Below are 24,720 nucleotides of genomic sequence, written 5' to 3'. Positions count from 1 at the left end.
TTTGTTAGGACCTAATCAATGTGCCTATTGTAGAGAAGAAGGTCATTTTAAGAATAGTTGTCCGGTTTTATTGCAGCGCAGTGGAGCATTATCTGCTCCACGAGGTCGTGCTGGCCTCCAGTCAGCAAACAGAGGTAGAGGTCGAGGTGTGTTAACTCAAGAACAACGTGCCCTTCCTTCTCCCAATTCCATGAACTACTTTGATCAGCAGAATGTTCGGTCTACTCAGTAGTACAATGAAGACGATTATATTGAAGACGGGAATGAAAGTCTTCATGCCAACTAGGACAGCCATGGACAAAGTAAGGGAGTTGTGTCGGTTCCAGTAGATCAGAATGGACCTTATGTTAACGTCACTACAATGGGTGTTTTAGGGCCATTTCTTCTAGATACTGGGGTGATGAGAAGTTCTATCATTCATTCTAAACTCCCTGGGGCACCTTTGTCTGGCTTAACAAATGTTTCTGTAGGACTTTCTGGCGCCCCTGTTCGCAATCCAGTTTCTTGCCCTTTGCCTATTTCAATTGGCCCTTACTATTCGGAAGCTCCACTTCTGTTAACGAATGGTTGTGGTGAGAATCTGTTGGGTCTAGATCTATTGAAAAGAATGCATGCTACGATATATTGTTCTCCTTCTGGTGTACATCTTACTTTGGGACAGAAATTGATTTCCCCAATGTATTTGTCCAAAGATCAGTTCCCACCTGAATTGCTTTCTCTTCCAGCAACGCTTTGGGCCACGGGTCCGAATGATGTAGGCTGTCTTGAGATTCCACCTTATGTTGTCACTCTCAAGCCCAATGTTGAATTACAGTGCATCCCGCAGTATAGAATTTCCACTGAAGGTGAGAAAGCGCTTTTGGAAATCATTCATGATTTAATCCAGAAGGGTGTGGTTGAGGAAACAAGAGGTAACACATGCAATAGTCCTATTCTTCCTGTCCTTAAACGCACTGATCCTTCTCAGCCTCCTGTATATCGTTTCGTAATTGATCTGCGGGAGGTAAACAAAATTGTTGTGCCACAATTTCCTGTTGTTCCAGATATCACTGCTCTGTTGACGATGATACCTTCCACAGCGACTTGGTTCTCTGTTATCGATCTAAAGAATGCCTTCTTTAGTATTCCCATTGCAGAAGAGAGTAGGGACATTTTCTGCTTCTCTCTTGGAGGCCGAAGCTTCTGGTTTAAGCGCGCACCTCAGGGTTATTGTGAAAGTCCCTCCATTTACAGCCAAGCTTTAAAATGTCATCTTGATACTTTTCATTTGCCGTCTGGTGCAGCTCTTATCCAGTACATGGATGACTTGTTAGTCGCTGCTGATTCAGAAGATATTTGCAAAAATGTCACTATTGCATTGTTACGCCATTTGTTTAATCTGAATCATAAGGTTTCACCTTCCAAATTACAATATGTCTGCCGAGAGGTTACCTACTTGGGTCATCTCCTATCAAAGGAGGGACGGCGATTAACACCAGAACGAATTCAGGCGATTACGCAAATGTCTGTGCCATCCACACAAAGGGAAGTACGTCCCTTTCTGGGTATTACTTCTTATTGTAGGCAGTGGATCCCTAACTTCTCTCTCTTGGCCAAGCCTTTGTTGGCACTCACTCTGAAAGATACGCCTCAACCCCTTCCATGGACTGATGAGTGCCAAAAGAGTTTTACCGACTTACGTACTGCTCTGTGTTCTGCTCCTGTATTGGGTACTCCCGATTACAGTAAGCCTTTTACGCTCTATGTTCACGAGAGAGAAGGTTGTGCGTTGTCAGTTTTAACACAGCAATTCGGAGACAAACAGCGGCCATGTGCCTATTTTTCGGCTACATTAGATCCTGTAGCTAAAGCATTGCCTAGTTGCCTCAAAGCGACAGCGGCAGCAGCAATTTCTATTCGACAGTCTGCTGGAGTGGTGTTGGATAACACTCTCATTGTCATGGTACCACATGCAGTGGATACCTTACTAAACAGAACGAAAACACAGCATCTTACGAGTGCTCGTCTAACTGGATACGAGCTGACGCTTTTGGCTAGTCATGTACACATCAAACGATGTAATACCCTGAATCCGGCCACTCTGTTGCCCCTTCCAGATGAGAAAAGTGTTGAGGAGCAACATGATTGTTTCCTCCGTACTGAGGAAGAGACAAAAGGAAGAATTGATTTGAAAGATACGCCGCTAGAGAATCCGGATGGAACTCTATGGGTAGACGGTTCTTGTTTTAAAATGCCTAATGGAGATACAGTTTCAGCCTATGCTGTAACTACTTTACATACAATTGTGGAAACAGCACGTATTAGACATAATTCGGCTCAAGCAGCAGAATTGATAGCTTTAACGAGAGCATGTGTACTATCAAAAGGAAAGAAAGTGAACGTGTACACCGACAGTCAGTATGCCTTTGGTGTAGCGTTCAACTTTGGGCGTCTTTGGAAGGAAAGGGGTTTTCTCACTTCACATGGCACCAAAATACAACATGGTCAGTTAGTGACTGATCTTCTTGAATCACTTGCCTTACCCACCCAAATAGAGATTGTGAAGTGTAGTGCACACAAAAAGATTACAGATGATGTTGGCCGAGGAAATGCATTTGCAGATGAAATAGCGAAAAAGACAGCGAGAGATGCAACAAGTCGAATGTATGTGGCGGGTCCTGCAAATTGGGTTAGAGAGAGAGGAATGTATGAGGATACAGTGGAAAGTGTAAGAGCGATTCAGAAAGAGGCTTCAGAGAAGGAGTTGAGCAAGTGGAGAGAAAGTACAGGAATGTTGGATGAGATGGGTTGTTGGGTGGAATTATCTGAATACCAACGATGGCTGTTACCAGATGCCTATGTACTCCCAGTGGTTACTATGGCGCATGGTCCAGCCCACTTAAGTGCAAAAGGTATATGCAAACTTCTGGCTCCAGTGTGGCAAAATGAACAAATCCCAAAATGCGCAGACAATATAGTGAAACATTGTATTGTTTGTTTAATGTACAATCCGGGAAAGGGAACCCCAACTACAGCAGGTCACTTTGCTCCTCCAACATATCCATTTGAGGTGTTGCAGATCGATTATATTCATATGGAGCGATGCAATAACCTCAAATACGTTCTGGTGGTAGTATGTGCCTTTTCAAGATGGATAGAAGCAAACCCTTTAAAAGACAACACAGCCTTATCCACAGCTAAAGTTCTATTAAAAGAGTTCTTCCCCAGGTTTGGTTTGCCGCGCATTATCTGGAGTGACAATGGGAACGAATTTGTTGGCCAAGTCATGCAAAAAGTTTGTGCAGGTCTTGGTATCAAGCAAAAGTTCCATGCGGCAAATCATCCACAGTCAGCGGGTCTAGTAGAATGCTACAACGGAACCTTAAAGTTAAAACTAGCAAAGGTGCAGGCTAGTACAGGACTCAATTGGCCCGATGCTTTGCCATTAGCTCTGCTGTCCACCAGAACTGCAGGACACTCTCGTTTGGGACTTAGCCCTTACGAAGTTGTTTTTGGACGCCCGGCTAATGTATGGGGAGTCCCTCGCCCTAAGAAATACTCAGACTTGCCATATCCAATGTTGATTGACTACTTGCATGATCTTACGACTAAATTGCGTGTTCTCCATCAACAGGTTCAGAGTGCTTTACCGGAGGCTTCCACCGACCCATGTCATTCCATCCGACCAGGTGACTGGGTCTGTACCAAGAATTTCCAGAGGACGAGAAATTTGGAACCCAGGTGGAGAGAGACCCGAATAGTTTTGCTAACCACAAGAACAGCAGTTAAAGTCGAAGGAAAGAAAAATTGGATTCACGGCGTGCATTGTAAGAAAGTGCCTTTGCCGTTACCTTACGATCAATGGGTGCGCAGGGCCATTGGTGACTCTGAAAGTGAAAAGGTTCCACAATTCGTGCCTTTTAGTGATGCACGCCTGAATGGGACACTGTCTGAGAAAGAGGACGACGACATTCTGCAAGAAGCAATACCATCACATTGTCGCTTGAATACGACTAATCCACGAACATTGTTCCAAGATCAGACCACAACTGGAAAAGAACACTACAATCTAAGACCTAGAACAAAGAACTCTTAAAATTTCTCTCTTGTGTAGTATTCTGTCCCGGTTGCAGGGTCACGGTAGGAGTCTTAATTGTGACCTGAGTAGTGGCAATAGGCCTGCAGGACTTGCAGTGTCATAGGACGGCAGATAGTCATAATTGAGTGATCGAGGAAAATTGCCATGAGCATCCATTAGAAAGATGGAAACCACACAAAACAAAATAGAAAGAAAGGATAAAATAAAGAAAGAATCCTGTAAATTAATGTACAGTCGTTTTAATATAACCTTATGTATTATTATATTATTGTGTATTGCTTTGGCGTTTATAGGTTGGATTATTTATGCTCTACAGCAAAAAGTTGTCTCTCCTTCTTCCTCTTCGTCTTCTTCTACTGTCTCTCCACATCTCTTTCATACCCTTCCTCAACATGAACTCATTAGAAGAACTGAATATTATAACAATTCCTTTGTTCAATTATTACACCAACACCAGTTAGTGATCAATACGACTGACTGTTGGGTGTGTGGACTTATGACACATACCACAGAGAAAGGAATGCCATATTTAGTTCTTCCGTTTTCTTATGAGGGTTCTGCTTGGGCTTATTTTGTCATTTTCTCTAATGCCTACCAAAGCAAGTTTAAACAATCCATTAGTTCACATATTGGTGTTCCGGATTTTAGTCATAGCTCATTAATTAAGGGAATGGTAGCTATGGCTAAAACCATGGAAAATAGTAAAATTTCTGTTGATGAAAGAAAAGCGTATACAAACTGGAACGTCACCCATTACGTCACTAGCCTTAATGATATGGTCAAACAAAGAAAATCTCCACCAATTTGGACGATTCCTCATCAGGGAAATTTCTGTCTGCAAATTAACGATCGCTCTTCTGACACCACACAAAGAAATAACTGTTCCCACACGTACGTTTACTCCTCTCAAAACTCGCCTCCTCTAGTGCCGTCTCAAGGCACATATTTCATTTGTTATAATAGGGCTTATACGTGGTTGCCAACAGGTTTCTCTGGTACTTGCTATATAGCTTTCCTTCTTCCCCCTACTTACACCGCTTCCGCAAATCATCATGGAAACAGATACGGCACAGGGATTATTGATTCGAAGGACACAGCAGGACAAGAGGGAGGAGATTTCCTAAAAGGATTTCTTCCTTTTTGGGGTCCCATGGCTAACAGCCGAAATATAAGGCAACTTGTTTGTGTCGTAGAAACTACAATAGACATTACTGTAGGAGCCTTAAGTAATATCACGGCAGAACTACAGGCGGACCGTCTTATGACCTTACAAAATCGAGTTGCCTTAGATTTTGTTCTCGCAGATCGTGGTGGAGTGTGCAAATTGATCGGGTCAAGTTGCTGTATTTTCATACCTAATGACGCTCCGACAGTATACCAAGCTATCTCCAAGTTGCACATAATCTCTGAGTCGATTCATCAGGACGAAGGAGATTGGTCTTTTACGGAGTGGTTTTGGGGACTACTGTCCAAATGGGGTTGGAAAGCATTGACATAAATCTGACCATTATCTTTTCTTGTTCCCTTTGTATGCACTGTGGTCCCGCCATCTGTGACCTATGTGCTACTATGTGCATCCCTAAACCCAAACCACAAGTAACAGAAAACATAAGAATGATGTTACAGCAACAGCTCGATGACCTCATGGCTATCGACATTGACTCAGATTAACATGAGTCTATCTTGCTTGAGTTCTGGCAAAAGGAGGGTCTGAGGAACTTCGATTTCCGATCACGATCGAATCGACCTGCCATTTTGTGCTCCGCCGCCATTTTGTGTTGCCATCACTCAGGCAGCATGGTGAACAAAGTCTATTCTGCTTTTTCTGCAGCTTTGTGTTAAAAAACAGCCTTTCTGCCTCTATTTGAAAAGCTGGTGTTAGGACTGGCCGAGTACACTAATCCCCGTCTGGTTTTCTAATCCCCGTCTCAACTATCTGTTGGTTCACACTATTCTTTTCTGACTTTATCTTATCATCTGGCCTTCACTGTCTTCTGCTAGCATTCTCTCATTTCACAACTGTCCTCCAACACACAAACGTATCTCGCCACCTGCAAGTTAGTTACGAATCCGTTAATAAATTAGATTGAGGGAGGGGTGACAAACATAGTTGGAGGAGAGGTTTCTTCGAGTCATCTGACACTTTGTTTTCCAATATCTCCTATTGGTTCTGTCCTGTTTTCCAGCTTTCCTTATTGGCTCTTTCTTGTATGCTCTGGGTGTATATTTGGTTAATGTATATGTCACCTATAGGGTATATAAGTTTGTGCGCCACAGAGTGAAGTGGCAGTCTCCTGAGAACCTACCTTGTGTACTTCTGGGATAACTGTACTAGCTGCAGCTAATAAATCTGATCTTCTAACGCCGACAGAGTGTCCCGTGTCTCTGTGTAGCTGTGCAGGTGAATCCAGGAGATTAAGGCGTACCCTGCGCCGCCAGGCCCAAAAGGTTCTGGTTCTTCAGTGTGTCTGATTTTATTTGGGATTTTTAAATACACATGCAGACAAAAACACATAACTATCTCGGTTATTTCACAAAATAATGACTTTTAGGTACTCCTCATGAATACTAATAACATTAAGGCAATAATAACCTCAAGTGGTTAAAACTCCAAATTCAGATCCAGTGCGGATTGAACGTCTTATTCAGTTTGTCAGTTCTCTTTCTTTGACAGTAAAATCTGACTCCTCTGAGACTGTCAAAAATTGCAATGTCGTCTATATTTCAAGTCGCCACAGCGGGATATTGGGTAAAGTTTTCAATAAACAATAATCGCGCCTCAGTTAGCCCTCATTGGCTACGATACTGCCACTGCGCTGAGCTAAAGACAGGTAAGTCATTCGAGGTAGGCACCGGAGATGGTACTTAAGACACCTACAGCAAGAAAATGTTGCCTTCGTACATCACTCAGAGACACAGATAACAATAACACATCAGGTGCAATACTCTGAACTGTATTCTGTTACGTGTCAGAGTCCTAAACACGATGTATTGTGCGCAAAGGATTCTGGGGGTACATATGCTAATTAACATTTCCTTTCAAAGGGCCCGGTCACCGATGGAGCAAAAATTCCACCCAGCAAAAGAAGGACTCTGGGGCATATTCACAAGGCGGCAATAGAAAATTATTGCCGCTTTTGCCTAATTAGCAAGGTCACGCTAACACGTGAAACCTTGCATTAGCGCACCTATTCTTAACGCTCAGCTTTGCATCTCTAATGAGATGCAAAGTGGCCGTTCCTGACCTGACATGACCGGAGAAATGTTGCTAAGCGACATTTCTCCTATTATCAAGCTCCACGCAATGAAGCATAGCGGCAGGAAAAGTAGCGATAACCCCTGTTATCGCTACTTTCCTTACGCCTGCTTCAGGTCTGACTTAGCCATGATATCCTATGGAGGATGGATATCATGGCTAAGTTTGTGAGTCCCTATCAACAAGCTAACACTGCATTTCGTGAGACTATCGCAGGGTTTCCAGCGATAATCTCACGTTAGGCAGTTAGCGCTAGGATTTTTATCGCTTTTGAGATGAGCGTTGCTAATAGCACGCTATCTCAGCGATAAAAATCCACGCTAGCCGGCGATAATTATCCTAGCGCTAAGTGCGCTTAGCGATAATTATCGCCGGTTGTTGCTGATATGCCCCTCTGAGAGAGAGAGAGAGAGAGAGTATCTCTGAGAGAGAGAGAGTGATAGAGAAAGTGAGAGAGAGAGTGAGAGTGAGAGAGAGAGAGAGAGAGAGAGAGAGTCTCTAAAAGAGAGAGAGAGAGAAAGAAAGAGTCTTTGAGAGAGAGAGAGAAAGTGAGTCTCTGAGAGAGAGAGAGAGAGAGATGCTTATTGCTCCCTCAGGGCAGGAGAGGTTTTTGTCCACACGGAGAAGGCTCGCTCCCAAGTCAGGGCAGAGGGAGGCGTGAATACTAGTAATGCTTCAAAACTATGACATTTAAAAAGTTATAGTGGTGGTGTATTTCAATTGTCTCTATTCTGTTAGATTGGAGTCCATTATTATTTAGATGTAATTCTATAGTTTTGAATAAAATAACATTATAATATAATAAGGTTGACTTCATAAATACCATTTATTTTTATTTACTACATTAGATTTGATCAGTGGGTGACATTTACTGATAACAAAGGATTCTAAACATAACCGTAAACATGGGTACCCGTCCTCTGGGTGGGTAGAGGCCGTAACTATGATGCAGTGGGCCCCGGTGCCACTGCACCTGCTGCATTATTCCTAGCTCCACCCCACAGAATACCTCTATGCCCTCACAACACAGCCAACAAACCTATCAATTTCTTATGAGCTCTGTACAAAGGGCACTGTTGGTTCAGGGGGTCTCACTCTATTGTGCCCACACTGCTCCCATTGGCACGTTTAGCCGGGGGCGTAGCTTCAGGGGGGTGTTTGGGGTGTTACAACCCCCCCCCCCCAATAAATGTCTTTGTAGTAATTAGTTGGGTACAGGTGCTTTAAGACAGGTATGGAAAAGCGCGTACTATAAGGAAGCGCGCCATTAGGGCACGGCCCCCCGGGACCCCGGCCACACCCTCGCAGCTCCTCATCGAAGGAATGGGCGTGACAAAGGCAAAGAATTACTTCCGGGGCAACATCGCAACGTCACTTCCGGCCGGCGCAGGCAATGAGGGGGCGGGGGCCTATTTAGGGCAACTTGCCCTGGTCCTCGCCCTCTCTACCTTTCGGCGCCGGCCCCGTGGGGAGGGGACTTCCTGAATCTGGTGGCTGGCTGATACGTTTTTCACGTCGTGGTTTACCCGGAGAAGAGACGGTGTTGTTTGTTCCGTGTGTTCCAGGTGACCGAGTTGTGTCGGGTATTTATTGGGAGCAGGGGACATCCCCTTTTGTAGTTGTTTGAATAGGCGAGACGGGCGGTTTGCGGGTCGGGAATCTTCATTCCTGTTGGAATAAATGCCGGAATTGTTCTCCATCCCGGCGGTAGCACGGGTGAGTTGGGGCGTCTTTGGTTACATAGATCTCCACGACGGGAGTCAAGGTTAGGGTTGGGCTTAACGGGACCGCGTTGCCTCGAGCATTGGTTGAGGGCGGCGAACCCCTCATACCCCCCCTTTTTTGGTTGCGGGAGCGGTGAGAAAGACGGTTTGCAGCAGGATGCCTTGCAAGAGGAGTGAGTGACTGTGAGGCATGCTTTTTACGCTTCTTTATCGAGGTTAAGGTCAGCAATCGCCCGTCAGGGCTCACCCCCTTGGTTTGTAGGTCGGCAATTTTACGGGCCTTCTTTATCGAGGTTGAGGTCAGCATTCGCCCCTCAGGGCTCACCCCCTTGGTTTGTCGGTCGACATTTTCATGCGGTAACCGGTGGTGTGGGCCAATGCCAAGCAGGGTGGTCACTGAGGTCTTTGGGGCATAGTTGCTGCAGCGCTCGCCGTGGCACAGGACTGCCGCTGCCCGCGTCCCAAGCAGTGGGACATCAGCAGGGCAGCACTCTAGTGGCCGCCCGTCGGAGCCTTCCCCCTTGCTGCCTGGCGCGCGAGGCTACGCCCACTAGGGTTATGACCCCCCAATAGTGCGGAGCTGGAGGCGGGCCGTTGGGGGCGGGGGGCGCGGCTTGCCCCCTCTACTTAGGAGGCCCTCTCGCCCAGTTCCTCCTCTGTTCCCTGCGCGCCGCTCCAGCCTGGACACGCGTTATCGTCTCGTCGTGACTGGTCGTCTCCCGCCGTTTTCCTCCCGCGGAAATTTACGCCGTCTCTTGGTCGCTGAGGTTCGCCGAGGGTCGCTGCGGTCTTGGTGCCCTGAGCGCGTGTTTGGTCGTTGCGGTAGCAAGGTCAGTGCTCCCCCAGCCCCCCCCTCGTCCGTCCCGCCATACTGGCCAGGGCCTGCCCGGGACCTTGACCTGCCCGCGCGAGAGGCCTCTTGTCTCGCGCCGGATACGCCATTGTGGGAGGTTGTTCGTTGAACACACCGTCGATATTGAATCGCGTCGGGACTCAGGAGCAGCGTAAGTCGTCATGTCCACTCCCCCCCCCCCCTCGCTTGGGGTTCCCTGCCCGGGGCAGTAGAGTGTCCCCTGCTAGGCAGCTTGTGCACGTGCCACGTTGAAGCGGCATTGTGGCTCAGGGTGGGGGGGTGCGAGCGCGGAGAGAGCGGCGGGGGGATGCGCTTGGAGTCGTTGGGTGGCATGGTTATGCATTTATGCGGTTATGGGTCGTGGGGGAGAGCACGGTCGTCTTCATGTCAAGGTTATAGCTCTGTGGTAGAGCGCATGGTTTGTGTGGGGGAGGCCCGGGGTGCTAGCTTGTGGGGGCACTGGGTTTGGAGTTTTATTATGCTTTTGAAGCACCGGATGCTTCGTTTCTTTCCAAGGCAAGTACCAGGCCTCACATTTATGGCAAGATAACTGCTGCGATGAGTTTCCTTCCTGAAGAGAGATCAGCATTGTATAGTTGAGGTATTGACTAAGGTGAAGTCAGGGCAGAGGGTCTATTTCCCTGCGGTAAGAACGTGTGCCAAGAAAATGACAGACCAGTCCACGCGTGAAGCTTGTATGTTCTTCCTGCAGGCCTTGCAGCTTTAATAAGAACTGCACATGTATCCTCCAGATCTCTCCGTGTGAGCTGTTAGCATGTGTTCCGACTGCACATCATGTATCATCAACAGGGCATGTACATGCATCTTCCACACATTGCCACTTACGTGTCCTACTGCAGACAGGGGCAACGTTTCATAAACCAGACCCATACATACATCGCTCAGATCTGTGCACACGGGAGAACGTGTTCTGCAGATCATGTGACATCAATGTGTTGTGCAGGCCCCCGCCAGTGTTGAAAGGTTACAGCTGACTGACTTTTTCCCTCCCCTCGCCTCACGCTGCAGTGAGTTATTGACCTTTGTATTAAACCCATCTTATTATTTAACAGACTAGGTGATGTTTACTTTCCAGAAGTGCTTGTTTAGATGTCCCCGCGCATCCGGCAACCTGCCTCGCTGCATCGACGCGGTAGTCTTCGTATAGTTGAGATTTTTTTACTTCGGGGTAGTTTGTGCAGAGGGTTAATATGAAAGAACGTGTGCCAAGCTGATTTCAGAGTGCGTATGATGAAATAGGCAAGCAGGTTGCGGTGTTGTACAGAGGCATATTTTTGTTACTTGCGAGTTTCAGGAGTTGCAGCCGGCACTGCCGTATTGGGGATTCCGCAGTTGCGTATTTATTTTAGCGGAGGACTTTAAAGGTCATAACAAACCGGTGAGCTGCTCGATCGTTACAGGTGGCACCACTCCACTGTTCTCCATAAAGGATTGACTGCACAAGGAAAAGCGTGTTTTCAGGTTTGCAGTCTACATATTCTGCATCATCAGGGCAATGCATTTTATGTTACGATGGACAGGTGTTTTATTTAACGGTCGCTGGCGGCCATTAAAACCCTTTCACATTGGTTTCGCGCACGAGTCTGGCAGGGCAATAGGGCGAGCTTATCCGCAGAATTGGATTTGGAACGTTTTATGATGTATGTTTCCATGTACGAGGATATATCACTTCCACATGCTGATGTCTATTTAAGCCGCGTAGTTGTTTTGTCTTGCTTACGAGATAGCTCAAGCGGCTACAGTGTGGCACTTGGAATACTATGGTTGCCGCTGCGATTCCCATGCAGGTCATGTAGTTTAACGGAACTGGGTCTGTTATTGTGATGTTTAAATTGTCTAAAAGTTGCGGATTGCACCTGGTTTGCGAACGCCGTGATCTCGTGTCATCCGTTGGCTTCGCAGACGCGGGAGTTTCTTGATCGCTTTGAACAGCAGTGAGGGTGTTCTAGGATGGACTCGCCTTTGTCTGGGTTCCCTGAGCAAGGGGGGGGGGGAACAAACAGTCATGTTGTGATAGGATTGCCGATCCAGTTATTATTTATTCATGGGCCTAGAGTTAGGTTGGTGTCGTAGGGGATGACCATCATTGGTGCTCACTTGGTGCTATGCAAACGTTGGTGTGCTTGCGTTATCTTAGATTGGCTATAGAAAAGAGATGGTTAAATATAAAAGCCAATTTAAATCTTGGACCCAATACTGTGAGATCTGCCATTTCACAGATAATAGTCTGCAACCATTTCACGAGGTTTACTTTTCTGCCATGTGTTTCTGCATACATTTTATGCTCTTGGCATTTGTTCACCTTTGGTTTTTGTCTAGTAGGTAAGTGGGTGATTTATCCCTGCCCCTTTTAGTTTTGAGTCTTTTAAGATGCATGCAGACAACAACACATTTCCGTGGTTTCACATGTGTGGGACAGACACTGGGGACAGAGGGTGCTTGGCAGCTCGCAGATATCTGGGTGCTGGGGAGTGTTTGCAGGTGGTTGGCAGCTCAGCCGGGGGCGCGTTGGTTACTTGTTGTGAGGTAGCGCTTCTCGCGTCACATGGCCGGTACTTGTATCTCACTGGTTCTTTAGTCCGCCACTTCTCGTGGGCCTATTCGCTGAGGCTGCACTAGATGTTGAGCTGTAATTGGGCTGGAAGGTTAATGTCTGGGATAGGCCGGGACGATAAAGTTTTGCTTTGAAATTCTTTAAGGTCAACATTGGGCTGAGTTTATTAGCTGGTAATAAATAGACTGAGGTGAGTTTGGAACCCGGCAAACGTAAAGGCCAAAGGGTCTTCCCGTGATGGTGCTTTTCAGCAGTGAGACGATCGCCATAAGGGTTTTGTTCTCCAATTGGGGCAACGTCTCATAGCTACATGATTTCATCTCCTTCTTTGCTCGATTTTGCTCACGAGTAAGTGTCTCTCGTCGGTGTATTAACACTTGTCACACGGACATCTTGGAAATGGCAATCCGTTATCCCACGAGGGGTCAGAATGTTCATGTCACAATGATGTGCTTGCTGCATCACCAGCAATATGGTCTGTGTCAGCACGCTCAAGGGAAAGTGCTATATTGATTACACGCTCAGTTGCAGTGTAGTAGTGCAGACGGTTAAATAGGCCCGCTGCAAAGAACATGTGCGAAGTAGATTTTCAGAGTGTGTATGATGTATAGAGGTCAGCAGGTTACTGTGTTCAAAGGAGGCACCCCCTTTTGTCACTTGCAATGCAGATCTTACAGCCCTAATAGTCAACAGTGAGCTACGAACGCTCATCCTAGAGCTGCATACACACCACTAAGCAGACATCATTAGAACTTTGATTAGTGTTGCAAAGAGGGTTAATTAGGCTGACTCGACCGAGCTTGTGCTTCTCCACTCCAAGCAGCCTCTAACCATACTACCTGCCAGTGGGAAAGGCCATGAATCGCCTACACTTTGAGTCCGTTGGCTCAGGTCACCTTTCCTATACACTGACTCATATGCATATGATTGATTGGCTCGGCGGTTTTTGTGTGAGATGCAAAGTCGCGGACACCCCACACTGGTAGGAGTGGCACTATATAACTAATTAAATGCATCTGAGAGTGGTCATGGAAACGTCGTCATCATTAACTTCTGGTATTTCATGCCCTGCGCAATTGAGTTCATTTCTCTCCAGTTCCCTGGGGAAAGGTTTGGGGGGCGAGGGTGATCTATGACGAGTCTGTACTCATTACGGTTTGTGGTAAGCGTTTGGAGAAACATATGGTATAGTAGTTTACCAGTTTAGCTCTTGGCCAATGGTAGTTTTCGTCAGCCAGATTAGGAAGGGCTGGTATTGCATGACACTAGAGGCGGTTGTGTGTATGCACAAGTTGGGGAATGGCAGACTTTACAGATTAATTGATTAAATGAATAAAGTCGCAGGTTCTAGCCCGAACAGAGCAACTGTTACTAATCGCAATGACATGGGTTCACAAGCACTCGAGAGCCCCCCCCCCCCTTTTTGCATTTATTCCCTGGTATCTTTGTCCCAAAATGCAGCATTTATTAGGTTTGTCCGGTACTTGGGGGGGATCTCGTGGCATTAGTTCCTTGCCGGTGGGTACGAATGGACAAAGTTGTGTCCCAAGTGGTGCAACAGGATAAGGGCAGGTCTATAGGTAGATATATGTTCCCTGGCAGCAGGTGGACAAATATGTCAAGGTTCAGCCTAAATCCCAGTCTCAACCATGATGCAATGGTCGGCGTGTGGAAAGGTGTAACACACAAATTTAGCGACCAATGTTATTAATGTGAGTTCAACGCTTGAGTCAGGAGATGCTGCTGTCTCTCATCGTCGCCGTGCTATTAAAAAACAGCTGGGGTAAGGTTTCTCCAATTAGTCATAGTGACGGCTTAGCGTATATAGAAAAGTCAGCAGCCTGTGCTGTGTTGAGGCATGTTGTGGACTTGGGTTTGTGTATCATACATAACATCTTGAAGGTATTATGTAGTTCCACGCTGAAGTCAAGAGATGCGGCGGCCTTTCATCTTTAGCCTTGCTATTAGGAAACAGCTGGTGTGATAGTTTCTGCAACTCAGTCATAGTGGCAGCTTAGCCTATGCAGGAAAGGCAGCAGCATGAGCTTTTTTGAGACAGGCGGAAGGCCTGGGTTTGTCTATCATACTTAACATCTTTGAGGTTATTCTCCCTGTTCCACAGGGAGGCCAGGAACAGCACAGAGTGACATGGTTTACTGAGACTTAGCCTGGCTTGCCGCTTCTGCGACCTGTGAGGTTTGTTTATATATTGTATGAAGGTGACAGAGGCTGTCACTGTTGTTTGAGAGGCACCAGGGCCAGATGACATTAGAGTTGATTGTGTGCTGGAAACTAAGGAGCGGGTCCATTTAGTAAGCACAAGGAGCATGGGGGGCGTTCCTAGCTCTAAAAGGAAAGTTGAGACAACCAAGTTGAGTTCCTGTGCAAGGCTACGTTTGGTGGGGCAATTCCGGGCGTACAGCATTAAGCCAGACAGCCCTGGGAATTAGGCAGGCATACGATTAGCTAAGATTTTGTTCAAACTGAGGGAGAGCATATCGACCACAAACAAATGTGGAACCGGAAAAAGCTTTACAAAGCACTGCTGTAGATTTCCGTTAGAATGCTGTATGGATAGGCTGCAGGGATAAGGCCATGACCTTTCTGGAAGGGGCATTCTTCTTCGATCTGTGTCGAACTGGGAAAGGTACACAGCCCAGTATTTGGCCCCTGGGGTTGTCAGTGTCGTGAATTACTAACTTTCACTGAACTGGAGGTGTGGCCCGGTTTTACACTAGCAGAAGTTTGGGAGTGCAAGCCTCCACCTAGGGGGTGGCTGGCTGATTCTGATGAACTACCTCAAACGGTTCACAGCACTGCAGGTGGGAGAGTGTCAATTACCTGGGCATACTTCAACCAGACACCCGTGAATGGCCTGCCCTCATCTACATGGTAATAATTGAGAGAGCAGAGAGCGAGCATCCTCTTGAATTTTGCACTTAAACTTTCTAGTAATGGAAAGGGCTTAACACCTTCTGAAATGAGCATGACCAGAGATGTGCTGCTCTCCACAGACATTTGACAGGTTAATGGGCAAGGCTAGCGGAAAGCCAGATGTAATGTCGTCATTTAAGGCGGACGTGACCCAGGTATTGGCGAGATAGAGACACTGTCAACTATGAAGATATGAATGGAATCATAATTGGGGCTCACAACAAATCATTTGATAAAATAAGACGTTTCATTTTCAAGCCACTATGGCGGTGCCACGACTTACCTATAGCACAGCAACACCGGTATAACAAGGACTGTAGGCAAACCTATTGACCCTCTCCAGCAGCAATAAAGTCCGAAAGCTAGCTTCTATTCAACAAGCGAGGCAATTGTACACGCTGTGCCAGTGGAGAGTGAAAAGATTGGGATGGACAGCGGGACTAGTATAAGACTCTATCGCCCAATTTAATGTAGCTTAATTTGCGAGTAGGAAGGCAAAAACGAGGGGATGTTGCTAAGATATGGGTCAGTCTGCAGTAAACACTAGGATAATACCTTGTGAAAGGAAGCAAATTTATATACCCGTGATGTCAGCTTGTGTTTATATACGTAGGTAAAGTGGCTGACTCACACGCTACCTTCACCTTGCTTTTGTGCTGTAGCTGTTGGGAACACAATTACAAGCCTGGAAGGCACTGATTTTGGCCATTTGAAAAATCTTAATAAGATGGCAGGTCCATAAGTGCCTAATTCACCTATGCCTGTTACCATGCCATATTTCCCAGCGCGAGAAACAGATTTAGGTGTTGCTCTCCTCGCTCAGCCTTCCTTGGAGCCAGGGAGTTGGGAAACATTCCCAAATTTGGGTCCCCGAGCTGAGAGATGTATTCTCCGGCAGCCCAGGCAGTCCTATTGGGAGTCATGATAAAGGCGTCCGATTAGCAGTTGCGTCAAAAAGGTTTTGCCCAGCCGAGAAATCATGCAATCCTCGCAGTAGCCGCAGCAACTCAGGAACCATGACGCTATCCATACATCACCTTTGTAGATAGAGTGGAAATTAAAACCTTCGTGCTAGGATATGAAGGGGATCGATGGTTTGTAGAATTCAGCTAGGGTCATTTTCTGGCTCCATATGCAGGTGCTAGATCTTCCCATAATTACGTTAGGGTTATCTGCTGTGGCATCGCTTAGAAGGTTAGGAACACCAGTCCGTCTAAACTGACGACAGTGGGGCCAGCAGACATCCTTTGTTCGTCTGCCCATGGCTTCTGAGTAATGTGGCAAATTAATGCCGTCTTTTACGGGTTACAGAACAGGACCCCTAATTTAGCCCATTATATGCTGGCCCGCAGGGGCAGGGCACATATAACAGCAAAGGGAGGAAGGGGGGGCTCTGGCAGCGACGGTAGCCTCCCCAGAGCTGTGGCGGAGTTACAGGGCGATCTGGATGCAGACGGGTACAGTAAGGGTACCTCTGCGACAGGCGGTACAGTAAGGGTACCCCTGTCCGGCACAGTAAGGGTGCCCGAGCCAAGGTCCAGGAGCCGAAGGGGGTTCTGGGAAGACCGCGACGGCGCCCCGTTAGTCCTTCGGGCGGTTGGGGGGCCTGACCAACCGGGGGTGTGCCACAACACGCTCCGCCCCTGTCGGAAGGGGCGGGAGTAGGAGACAGATCACGTGACCCAGTGGATGATCTGTAAATAATTATGTGCCACACTGCCGGGCATCGACCCACCGTGTGTGCTGGCTCACCAGGCGGGCGGAGCAGCAAGGGGCTGCCTGCCCTGGATCGCCCGTAAGATAACCCAATTTTATTATCATACTGTGTTGTATGAAATAAACCTGCAGCAGTTCTTCACCCACAAATAAAGTGTCAGTGTAATCATTGGGTGACGTCTGTGTATGCGTGTTGACTGCAGCGGATGACGGTGTGGTCACTATGCCGCTGCCCGCGTCCCAAGCAGTGGGACATCAGCAGGGCAGCACTCTAGTGGCCGCCCGTCGGAGCCTTCCCCCTTGCTGCCTCGCGCGCGAGGCTACGCCCACTAGGGTTATGACCCCCCAATAGTGCGGAGCTGGAGGCGGGCCGTTGGGGGCGGGGGGCGCGGCTTGCCCCCTCTACTTAGGAGGCCCTCTCGCCCAGTTCCTCCTCTGTTCCCTGCGCGCCGCTCCAGCCTGGACACGCGTTATCCCACCCTTTCCACTTACCCCACGTGTCAGGCACGGCGCGTTATTGGAATGTTTTAATGTTTTCTTTTTGCGTTGCAGGCGGAGTTACAGGGCGATCTGGATGCAGACGGGTACAGTAAGGGTACCTCTGCGACAGGCGGTACAGTAAGGGTACCCCTGTCCGGCACAGTAAGGGTGCCCGAGCCAAGGTCCAGGAGCCGAAGGGGGTTCTGGGAAGACCGCGACGGCGCCCCGTTAGTCCTTCGGGCGGTTGGGGGGCCTGACCAACCGGGGGTGTGCCACAACACGCTCCGCCCCTGTCGGAAGGGGCGGGAGTAGGAGACAGATCACGTGACCCAGTGGATGATCTGTAAATAATTATGTGCCACACTGCCGGGCATCGACCCACCGTGTGTGCTGGCTCACCAGGCGGGCGGAGCAGCAAGGGGCTGCCTGCCCTGGATCGCCCGTAAGATAACCCAATTTTATTATCATACTGTGTTGTATGAAATAAACCTGCAGCAGTTCTTCACCCACAAATAAAGTGTCAGTGTAATCATTGGGTGACGTCTGTGTATGCGTGTTGACTGAAGCGGATGACGGTGTGGTCACTATGTCCAGACAGGTGCAAGGCCCCCATTGGCTGCTTCGGTGCGTGAATGCTGTTATCAGTCGCATGGGAGTTTGTGTTAATATCCATGTGTGAGGTGAATTGGTCAACTGGAGAGGGTTTTTGCGCAGGGGCAGTTTCTTTTGTCCTATTTGGCTTGCGGGGGCAGAGGCCAGGAAGAGTGTTCGCCCACTGACTCATGGTGCTATAATCACTCGGGTGTCACAGGGCGGGGATGCAACACTAGTTTATCCCAGTATTCGGGATTGATTGTTATGGCGGACCATTGGGCTATACATACGCCACGCTCGGGTGTCACAGGGGGGAATGCTGCACAAGTTCGGCCTAGTGTTAGGGATCGATTGTTTGTGGCGGGCCATTGTGCTATAATTACCAAATGCTTGGGTTTCACAGGGCAGGAATGCAACACTAGTTTAGCCTAGTTTTAGGAATCTGGCCGTCTGGTTCGTAGATAGACTCCGGCTTGGAGAGAGGCACCGGTTTAAGGGGTATGTTATGACGGAAGTTTTTCTTCAGGGGAGTTATACACCAGTTTGCACGATTTTTGTCAATGTTGCGGCGGGGGGGGGGGGGCGCTGTGAACAGCACCGATGCTCTATAGTTGCGGAGTCAGGCGGAAGCCCACATGTGATTTCGTCGGGACGGCTACCCCGCGTGTGATCTCGCCGGTTCCAGAGGGAAAGCCAATTAACTCAAGAGAGTGGCTCAATAGTTGTATGGGCAGGGTGAGGCAGTAGCAAAGATACGATGGGCTCATTCTGCCGGGTGCGAGTTTTGTCGGGAAGCGCTCGATATATTGACGATTCTGGGCAAATCACTTAATTTCGCTGGAGGTGGGTACCTCGGTAGCGCAATGGGTGACCTTAAGAAGTGCGCGGAGACCCGCATTGCTAATTGGCTTCCCCACACCTCGACGGAGCAACCTCCCCCATGGGAGAGCGTGCTTGGGCTAGGGGTGCGATGTATACCTTGCGCATGCCGGCAGGCTGGGAGTGAAGGGGCTCAGTCCACTTCTTTCAGGAGTTGCGGAGGCACCCTTATCACAGGGCCTGCAAAGCGTTTCAGGGTTGCAGCGTATGGACAGTTTGCATACTTTATATTAAGGGTGCATCATTGGCAGCTGGTTCTGGTTGCATGATTCTGTAGATATACCTGGTGAATACCAGTCAGTCGCGTACCGTTCTTCAGATAGTTAGAGTTCGGTAAAGTGGCCTGCTCTACTACCCAGCTAAGCATCAGTTAATTCCTTTGGATTAGCTCCATCTCTTCGGTTTCCTTTATTGTCCGGTCCTAACCCAGCTTACTTCAGGACGGGATCTTTCAAGGTTGTTCATGGTTTGACTTAGTTCCCTTTGCCGGGTTGGAAATCCTTCTTCCACTTTAACAAAGCACATATTACACTTTTGTATAGCCTGCCCATCGTATTTGTGGTAGTCTCCTTGTCAGCCAATGAGTTGCCATGGCGTGCCAGTCCCAGGGCACGAGTGGAAGGTGCACGCTAAGAGATGGCACCTACCTAATATTTTCAATGGGAGGTGGGGCCCTACAGAAATATGCTGAAAGTACTTGTACGGGTGTAAGTTTAGGGCACAGACAATTTCAGTGGCACCTGCAAGTTTGATGAGTAGCATGGTTAACTCGGGTTGAGGCTCAGCTGATTCCAGCTGCGCCCCTAACAGAAATTAGAGGGCCATGGGGCCTCCATGTAGACAGCGGCCCAGATAGCTAGGTCCTTGGCATCTCTCAGGTGGTATAGAGTTCGGCCCTAGCACAGTTGGGAGGGGCCTCGCTTTGCGAGTGCACTCAGAAGTTATGCCTAAAGTGCGTAGGATGTTCAGGGCCTACACGTGTCCGCGGGGGATAATAAATGTAACAAGGCACTCAATGGTCATGCCAAATGTGCTTCAGACTTACAGGGCGGGTGCGTGTCCGCAGGGGATGAAAGCTCCCCGCCCCCCCTCTTTTTCACTGGAGGCCAACTTAGGGTGGCTGGCAAATCGTCATAAAGGATTAGGGTAGGCCTGTTGATGTCCATAATGGGCATACATGTCCATCCGTCCTCAGGTTCGGACTCTTGCATAGTTTGTGCATAACACATCTTGGTCTAACTATCGCTCCCGGGGATGGATCGAGGTGGTCACCCCTAAACAGTATTGGGGCTGCGACATGCGCAGCGGGCAGGATATTCCATCAGACGAGAGTAAGATAGTATGTCTTCCAGAGTTGTGGGATGCTGGGTCACTTGCCCGGCCCAGGGAAGACATGGCTTGGCAGTTCGGGCTGGACTGTTCCCATGAGGCACAGGGTCAGACTGATTTGCATATGGCCATGTCTGAACTGGGGTGGCAGAGTGGGCTAAAGAACGGTGATGGATTAAACCCAGATCAGTTGACTGGGGGTGAGTGCTTGCAATGTTCAACACTCCGTCCATCATTTCTTTTGGTTTTTGCTTTGTTCGCCATAAGTTGGCAGGGTATGCTCAGACGTGAGTCCCTTGCTCACTTTGCCACTGGTTTCAAGCAAGCCTGGCTGAAGACGGCTGAAATGCCAGAAACCGGTCCTAGGAAGCTTGTTTCCGGTCCAGGGAAGACATGGCTTGGCAGTTCGGGCTGAACTGTTCCCATGAGGCACAGGGTCAGACTAATTTGCATATGGCCATGTCTGAACTGGGGTGGCAGAGTGGGCTAAAGAATGGTGATGGATTAAACCCAGATCAGTTGACTGGGGGTGTGTGCTTGCAATGTTCAACACTCCGTCCATCATTTCTTTTGGTTTTTGCTTTGTTCGCCATAAGTTGGCAGGGTATGCTCAGACGTGAGTCCCTTGCTCACTTTGCCACTGGATTCAAGCAAGCCTGGCTGAAGACGGCTGAAATGCCAGAAACCGGTCCTAGGAAGCTTGTTTCCGGTCCAGGGAAGACATGGCTTGGCAGTTCGGGCTGGACTGTTCCCATGAGGCACAGGGTCAGACTGATTTGCATATGGCCATGTCTGAACTGGGGTGGCAGAGTGGGCTAAAGAACGGTGATGGATTAAACCCAGATCAGTTGACTGGGGGTGAGTGCTTGCAATGTTCAACACTCCGTCCATAATTTCTTTTGGTTTTTGCTTTGTTCGCCATAAGTTGGCAGGGTATGCTCAGACGTGAGTCCCTTGCTCACTTTGCCACTGGATTCAAGCAAGCCTGGCTGAAGACGGCTGAAATGCCAGAAACCGGTCCTAGGAAGCTTGTTTCCGGTCCAGGGAAGACACGGCTTGGCAGTTCGGGCTGGACTGTTCCCATGAGGCACAGGGTCAGACTGATTTGCATATGGCCATGTCTGAACTGGGGTGGCAGAGTGGGCTAAAGAACGGTGATGGATTAAACCCAGATCAGTTGACTGGGGGAGAGTGCTTGCAATGTTCAACACTCCGTCCATCATTTCTTTTGGTTTTTGCTTTGTTCGCCATAAGTTGGCAGGGTATGCTCAGACGTGAGTCCCTTGCTCACTTTGCCACTGGATTCAAGCAAGCCTGGCTGAAGACGGCTGAAAACGGCTGAAATGCCAGAAACCGGTCCTAGGAAGCTTGTTTCCGGTCCAGGGAAGACATGGCTTGGCAGTTCGGGCTAGACTGTTCCCACGAGGCACAGGGTCAGACTGATTTGCATATGGCCATGTCTGAACTGGGGTGGCAGAGTGGGCTAAAGAACGGTGATGGATTAAACCCAGATCAGTTGACTGAGGGTGAGTGCTTGCAATGTTCAACACTCCGTCCATCATTTCTTTTGGTTTTTGCTTTGTTCGCCATAAGTTGGCAGGGTATGCTCAGACGTGAGTCCCTTGCTCACTTTGCCACTGGATTCAAGCAAGCCTGGCTGAAGACGGCTGAAATGCCAGAAACCGGTCCTAGGAAGCTTGTTTCCGGTCCAGGGAAGACATGGCTTGGCAGTTCGGGCTGGACTGTTCCCATGAGGCACAGGGTCAGACTGATTTGCATATGGCCATGTCTGAACTGGGGTGGCAGAGTGGGCTAAAGAACGGTGATGGATTAAACCCAGATCAGTTGACTGGGGGTGAGTGCTTGCAATGTTCAACACTCCGTCCATAATTTCTTTTGGTTTTTGCTTTGTTCGCCATAAGTTGGCAGGGTATGCTCAGACGTGAGTCCCTTGCTCACTTTGCCACTGGATTCAAGCAAGCCTGGCTGAAGACGGCTGAAATGCCAGAAACCGGTCCTAGGAAGCTTGTTTCCGGTCCAGGGAAGACATGGCTTGGCAGTTCGAGCTAGACTGTTCCCATGAGGCACAGGGTCAGACTGATTTGCATATGGCCATGTCTGAACTGGGGTGGCAGAGTGGGCTAAAGAACGGTGATGGATTAAACCCAGATCAGTTGACTGGGGGTGAGTGCTTGCAATGTTCAACACTCCGTCCATCATTTCTTTTGGGTTTTGACTTATCATTGGCAGCACGGGCTGGAGTTGAAGCTGGGGGGCTTTGAGCACCCTCTCCTTTTTGTTTTGTTTGACTGATATTGTTGGCCTTCAGATCACACACTATGGCCAGTTAGTGGAAGACTACTGGTGCCAGGGGGGACTACGGTTCTGTAGAGTTGGTTATCTTACATTTAAGTAATGATATGTTTGGGCTGGGACACAGGGTCGCAAGGGAGGCTCGGTTGTCTGAAGTCGCCCAGTGGTGTTGGATCTTCCAAAATGGCATGGGGTCATAGTGCCATGGCGGAAGTGGGGAGCAGGACTGCGGTCAAGTACCCATTGTTAATGCTGTGGCTGGGAATGCCGCAATGGCCTAGGAGGTACTGATATGTTTGGGGTGGGCCGCGGGTGAGGCTCTGTCGGGATTCACCCAATTAGGATAAGACGTTCCCTAGATAGCGTGGTCTCATAGTGCCGTGGCAGAAAATTCGGGGCCAGGACTGCAGTCAAGTGCCCCCCCCCCTTTTTAATGTTGGCCTTGTGCCTTGATGGCCGGTATGGCCTAGCGGTCCCTGGGGCAGGGGCCTGCTTGGTATGCATCACAAATTAGGATACCTGGGACCCAGACTGGGAGATCCGGGCATTTGAATCCGACATGGCTCTGAACCTGGGGATTGATGGAACTCGAGGGTGCTGGAGTTGCCTGGTGGTGGGGAGGGCGAAGGGCGGTTGGCCCTGGTCGCCCTTGTGGCGGTAAGGAGGCCACATAAATTGCCTTACATTGTTAAGGGGAGTCCTCCTGCATACTCCCTAGGCCAGCACTGAGGGGGAGATACGGTTAGCTCACCCCAGAGAGAATGGAGACACCGGCTGGGGGCAAGGGCGCCAGTTTACAAACTAGGGCATGGGGCATCCGCCCCTGGTTATTCCCTACGAGCCCCGATGGACAGCCTGGTGGTGGAGGGGTGAGCCCCTCAGGTGGCGGACAAGGACCAGATGGCAGGGGCTCACCTCTCAAGGACGCAGGTGGGTTGCGCCTTGCGTGGTTCTCAGTTGGTTGGGGGACGCGAGCCAGAAGGCCCCTTAGTGCGGGAGCAATAGACAACATTCTTTGTGCATATAAATTGAGTTATGTCAGACTTGCTGATGGATTATGATTTTATGATCAACTTAAATGTAATTATTGTTTAAGGATGGAATTTGATAAATCCATATCATTTGGAATTGTAATAATTATATATTGTCATGTTTGTTGGTTTGTAATAAACATGGCCTCTTTTACCCACAGCTCTGGTCGTCGAGTATTGATTTGTGGGTTCGAATGGGGGCAGGGCCGGGAGCAACCTGGGGGGTACGGGTCCTATGGCAATGTGTGTGCAGGACTTTATTTTGGATTTTTAAATACTCATGCAGACAAAAACACATAACTCTATCGGTTATTTCATAAAATAATGAGTTTTAGGAACCTCCCATGAATGCTAATATCATATTAACGCCATAATACCTTAATGTGGTTAATACACCATATTCAGATTCAGTCGGGACTGTTCGTTTTATACAGTTATTTTTTTTTTATAATAAAATCAGCCGCCTTGCAATGTCGACTATATTTCAAGTCGCCACAGCGGGGTATTCGGTAAAGTTTTCAATAAACAATAATTGCGCCTCGGTTAAACCTCATTGGCTATGATACTGCGACTGCGCAAAACTAAAGACAGGTAAGTCATTCGAGGTAGGCACCGGAGATGGAACTTAAGAAACCTACAGGGAGCAAAAGTCGCCTTCACACATCACTCAAAGACACAGATAACAATAACACACCAGGTGCAATACTCTGAACTGTACTCTGTTACCTGTCAGCCTCATAAACACGCTGTATGGTGCGCAAAGGATTCTGGGGGTACTTTATGCTAATTAGCATATCCATTCAAAGGGCCCGGTCACAGCTGGAGCAAAAATTCCTCGCAGCAATACAAGGACTCTGAGAGAGAGATGAGGGAGAGAGAGATGAGATAGATAGATAGAGGAAGAGAGAGAGAGATGAAAGAGAGAGAGAGAGTCAGAGTGAGATAGAGTGAGAGAGTG

The 24,720-nt window shown here is 48.4% G+C and overlaps 2 non-coding genes across 2 annotated transcripts; both read right to left on the bottom strand.

The window, feature by feature from the left end:
* Nucleotides 1-6,761: 6,761 nt before the first annotated feature.
* On the bottom strand, nucleotides 6,762-6,901 carry LOC146859703 (U4 spliceosomal RNA). The gene has a single exon (XR_014979412.1). It is a non-coding gene; the product is annotated as a U4 spliceosomal RNA (small nuclear RNA).
* A 17,305-nt stretch (nucleotides 6,902-24,206) lies between these two features.
* Nucleotides 24,207-24,345, bottom strand: LOC146859702 (U4 spliceosomal RNA). The gene has a single exon (XR_014979416.1). It is a non-coding gene; the product is annotated as a U4 spliceosomal RNA (small nuclear RNA).
* Between the last annotated feature and the right edge of the window lie 375 nt (nucleotides 24,346-24,720).

This window comes from Triturus cristatus, chromosome 3_1 (assembly GCF_964204655.1).
Source record: "Triturus cristatus chromosome 3_1, aTriCri1.1, whole genome shotgun sequence".
In the NCBI taxonomy this organism is placed as follows: domain Eukaryota; kingdom Metazoa; phylum Chordata; class Amphibia; order Caudata; family Salamandridae; genus Triturus; species Triturus cristatus.
Note: the sequence above shows the minus strand (reverse complement) of the source record. Positions and strands in the feature narration are given on the sequence as shown.